Genomic DNA, 5,486 nt, shown 5'->3' with positions numbered 1-5,486 from the left:
AAATAAGTAGAAATCCACTAAAAGTTTTGTTTGGTTATCTTGCAATCCCGAGATAATCGTCTCCATGCTCCAAATCCATTTTAAAGCCATTTTTAAGGCATTTCGCGCATACATGAAATGAACACATTTTTCTCCAAAACTATAACACATGCAAGCTTGTCCTGTTTGGTGGAGATGATATTTAATAAAATAAGTAGAAATCCACTAAAAGTTTTGTTTGGTTATCTTGCAATCCCGAGATAATCGTCTCCATGCTCCAAATCCATTTTAAAGCCATTTTTAAGGCATTTCGCGCATACATGAAATGAACACATTTTTCTCCAAAACTATAACAGATGCAAGCTTGTCCTGTTTGGTGGAGATGATATTTAATAAAATAAGTAGAAATCCACTAAAAGTTTTGTTTGGTTATCTTGCAATCCCGAGATAATCGTCTCCATGCTCCAAATCCATTTTAAAGCCATTTTTAAGGCATTTCGCGCATACATGAAATGAACACATTTTTCTCCAAAACTATAACACATGCAAGCTTGTCCTGTTTGGTGGAGATAATATTTAATAAAATAAGTAGAAAATCACTAAAAGTTTTGTTTGGTTATCTTGCAATCCCGAGATAATCGTCTCCATGCTCCAAATCCATTTTAAAGCCATTTTTAAGGCATTTCGCGCATACATGAAATGAACACATTTTTCTCCAAAACTATAACAGATGCAAGCTTGTCCTGTTTGGTGGAGATGATATTTAATAAAATAAGTAGAAATCCACTAAAAGTTTTGTTTGGTTATCTTGCAATCCCGAGATAATCGTCTCCATGCTCCAAATCCATTTTAAAGCCATTTTTAAGGCATTTCGCGCATACATGAAATGAACACATTTTTCTCCAAAACTATAACAGATGCAAGCTTGTCCTGTTTGGTGGAGATAATATTTAATAAAATAAGTAGAAATCTACTAAAAGTTTCGTTTGTTTATATTGCCATCCTGAGATAATCGTCTCCATGCTCCAAATCCATTTTAAAGCCATTTCAAAGGCATTTTGCGCATACATGAAATGAACACATTTTTCTCCAAAACTATAACACATGCAAGCTTGTCCTGTTTGGTGGAGATGATATTTAATAAAATAAGTAGAAATCCACTAAAAGTTTTGTTTGGTTATCTTGCAATCCCGAGATAATCGTCTCCATGCTCCAAATCCATTTTAAAGCCATTTTTAAGGCATTTCGCGCATACATGAAATGAACACATTTTTCTCCAAAACTATAACAGATGCAAGCTTGTCCTGTTTGGTGGAGATGATATTTAATAAAATAAGTAGAAATCCACTAAAAGTTTTGTTTGGTTATCTTGCAATCCCGAGATAATCGTCTCCATGCTCCAAATCCATTTTAAAGCCATTTTTAAGGCATTTCGCGCATACATGAAATGAACACATTTTTCTCCAAAACTATAACAGATGCAAGCTTGACCTGTTTGGTGGAGATAATATTTAATAAAATAAGTAGAAATCTACTAAAAGTTTCGTTTGTTTATATTGCCATCCTGAGATAATCGTCTCCATGCTCCAAATCCATTTTAAAGCCATTTCAAAGGCATTTTGCGCATACATGAATGAAATGAACACATTTTTCTCCAAAACTATAACACATGCAAGCTTGTCCTGTTTGGTGGAGATGATATTTAATAAAATAAGTAGAAATCCACTAAAAGTTTTGTTTGGTTATCTTGCAATCCCGAGATAATCGTCTCCATGCTCCAAATCCATTTTAAAGCCATTTTAAGGCATTTCGCGCATACATGAAATGAACACATTTTTCTCCAAAACTATAACAGATGCAAGCTTGTCCTGTTTGGTGGAGATAATATTTAATAAAATAAGTAGAAATCTACTAAAAGTTTCGTTTGTTTATATTGCCATCCTGAGATAATCGTCTCCATGCTCCAAATCCATTTTAAAGCCATTTCAAAGGCATTTTGCGCATACATGAAATGAACACATTTTTCTCCAAAACTATAACACATGCAAGCTTGTCCTGTTTGGTGGAGATGATATTTAATAAAATAAGTAGAAATCCACTAAAAGTTTTGTTTGGTTATCTTGCAATCCCGAGATAATCGTCTCCATGCTCCAAATCCATTTTAAAGCCATTTTTAAGGCATTTCGCGCATACATGAAATGAACACATTTTTCTCCAAAACTATAACAGATGCAAGCTTGTCCTGTTTGGTGGAGATGATATTTAATAAAATAAGTAGAAATCCACTAAAAGTTTTGTTTGGTTATCTTGCAATCCCGAGATAATCGTCTCCATGCTCCAAATCCATTTTAAAGCCATTTTTAAGGCATTTCGCGCATACATGAAATGAACACATTTTTCTCCAAAACTATAACAGATGCAAGCTTGTCCTGTTTGGTGGAGATGATATTTAATAAAATAAGTAGAAATCCACTAAAAGTTTTGTTTGGTTATCTTGCAATCCCGAGATAATCGTCTCCATGCTCCAAATCCATTTTAAAGCCATTTTTAAGGCATTTCGCGCATACATGAAATGAACACATTTTTCTCCAAAACTATAACAGATGCAAGCTTGTCCTGTTTGGTGGAGATGATATTTAATAAAATAAGTAGAAATCCACTAAAAGTTTTGTTTGGTTATCTTGCAATCCCGAGATAATCGTCTCCATGCTCCAAATCCATTTTAAAGCCATTTTTAAGGCATTTCGCGCATACATGAAATGAACACATTTTTCTCCAAAACTATAACAGATGCAAGCTTGTCCTGTTTGGTGGAGATGATATTTAATAAAATAAGTAGAAATCCACTAAAAGTTTTGTTTGGTTATCTTGCAATCCCGAGATAATCGTCTCCATGCTCCAAATCCATTTTAAAGCCATTTTTAAGGCATTTCGCGCATACATGAAATGAACACATTTTTCTCCAAAACTATAACAGATGCAAGCTTGTCCTGTTTGGTGGAGATGATATTTAATAAAATAAGTAGAAATCCACTAAAAGTTTTGTTTGGTTATCTTGCAATCCCGAGATAATCGTCTCCATGCTCCAAATCCATTTTAAAGCCATTTTAAGGCATTTCGCGCATACATGAAATGAACACATTTTTCTCCAAAACTATAACAGATGCAAGCTTGTCCTGTTTGGTGGAGATAATATTTAATAAAATAAGTAGAAATCTACTAAAAGTTTCGTTTGTTTATATTGCCATCCTGAGATAATCGTCTCCATGCTCCAAATCCATTTTAAAGCCATTTCAAAGGCATTTTGCGCATACATGAAATGAACACATTTTTCTCCAAAACTATAACACATGCAAGCTTGTCCTGTTTGGTGGAGATGATATTTAATAAAATAAGTAGAAATCCACTAAAAGTTTTGTTTGGTTATCTTGCAATCCCGAGATAATCGTCTCCATGCTCCAAATCCATTTTAAAGCCATTTTTAAGGCATTTCGCGCATACATGAAATGAACACATTTTTCTCCAAAACTATAACAGATGCAAGCTTGTCCTGTTTGGTGGAGATGATATTTAATAAAATAAGTAGAAATCCACTAAAAGTTTTGTTTGGTTATCTTGCAATCCCGAGATAATCGTCTCCATGCTCCAAATCCATTTTAAAGCCATTTTTAAGGCATTTCGCGCATACATGAAATGAACACATTTTTCTCCAAAACTATAACAGATGCAAGCTTGTCCTGTTTGGTGGAGATGATATTTAATAAAATAAGTAGAAATCCACTAAAAGTTTTGTTTGGTTATCTTGCAATCCCGAGATAATCGTCTCCATGCTCCAAATCCATTTTAAAGCCATTTTTAAGGCATTTCGCGCATACATGAAATGAACACATTTTTCTCCAAAACTATAACAGATGCAAGCTTGTCCTGTTTGGTGGAGATGATATTTAATAAAATAAGTAGAAATCCACTAAAAGTTTTGTTTGGTTATCTTGCAATCCCGAGATAATCGTCTCCATGCTCCAAATCCATTTTAAAGCCATTTTTAAGGCATTTCGCGCATACATGAAATGAACACATTTTTCTCCAAAACTATAACAGATGCAAGCTTGTCCTGTTTGGTGGAGATGATATTTAATAAAATAAGTAGAAATCCACTAAAAGTTTTGTTTGGTTATCTTGCAATCCCGAGATAATCGTCTCCATGCTCCAAATCCATTTTAAAGCCATTTTTAAGGCATTTCGCGCATACATGAAATGAACACATTTTTCTCCAAAACTATAACAGATGCAAGCTTGTCCTGTTTGGTGGAGATGATATTTAATAAAATAAGTAGAAATCCACTAAAAGTTTTGTTTGGTTATCTTGCAATCCCGAGATAATCGTCTCCATGCTCCAAATCCATTTTAAAGCCATTTTTAAGGCATTTCGCGCATACATGAAATGAACACATTTTTCTCCAAAACTATAACAGATGCAAGCTTGTCCTGTTTGGTGGAGATGATATTTAATAAAATAAGTAGAAATCCACTAAAAGTTTTGTTTGGTTATCTTGCAATCCCGAGATAATCGTCTCCATGCTCCAAATCCATTTTAAAGCCATTTTTAAGGCATTTCGCGCATACATGAAATGAACACATTTTTCTCCAAAACTATAACAGATGCAAGCTTGTCCTGTTTGGTGGAGATAATATTTAATAAAATAAGTAGAAATCTACTAAAAGTTTCGTTTGTTTATATTGCCATCCTGAGATAATCGTCTCCATGCTCCAAATCCATTTTAAAGCCATTTCAAAGGCATTTTGCGCATACATGAAATGAACACATTTTTCTCCAAAACTATAACACATGCAAGCTTGTCCTGTTTGGTGGAGATGATATTTAATAAAATAAGTAGAAATCCACTAAAAGTTTTGTTTGGTTATCTTGCAATCCCGAGATAATCGTCTCCATGCTCCAAATCCATTTTAAAGCCATTTTTAAGGCATTTCGCGCATACATGAAATGAACACATTTTTCTCCAAAACTATAACAGATGCAAGCTTGTCCTGTTTGGTGGAGATGATATTTAATAAAATAAGTAGAAATCCACTAAAAGTTTTGTTTGGTTATCTTGCAATCCCGAGATAATCGTCTCCATGCTCCAAATCCATTTTAAAGCCATTTCAAAGGCATTTTGCGCATACATGAAATGAACACATTTTTCTCCAAAACTATAACACATGCAAGCTTGTCCTGTTTGGTGGAGATGATATTTAATAAAATAAGTAGAAATCCACTAAAAGTTTTGTTTGGTTATCTTGCAATCCCGAGATAATCGTCTCCATGCTCCAAATCCATTTTAAAACCATTTTTAAGGCATTTCGCGCATACATGAAATGAACACATTTTTCTCCAAAACTATAACAGATGCAAGCTTGTCCTGTTTGGTGGAGATGATATTTAATAAAATAAGTAGAAATCCACTAAAAGTTTTGTTTGGTTATCTTGCAATCCCGAGATAATCGTC

The sequence above is a fragment of the Anomaloglossus baeobatrachus genome, unplaced genomic scaffold, assembly GCF_048569485.1.
Source record: "Anomaloglossus baeobatrachus isolate aAnoBae1 unplaced genomic scaffold, aAnoBae1.hap1 Scaffold_25, whole genome shotgun sequence".
NCBI lineage: Eukaryota > Metazoa > Chordata > Amphibia > Anura > Aromobatidae > Anomaloglossus > Anomaloglossus baeobatrachus.
This window is presented reverse-complemented; position numbering follows the sequence as displayed.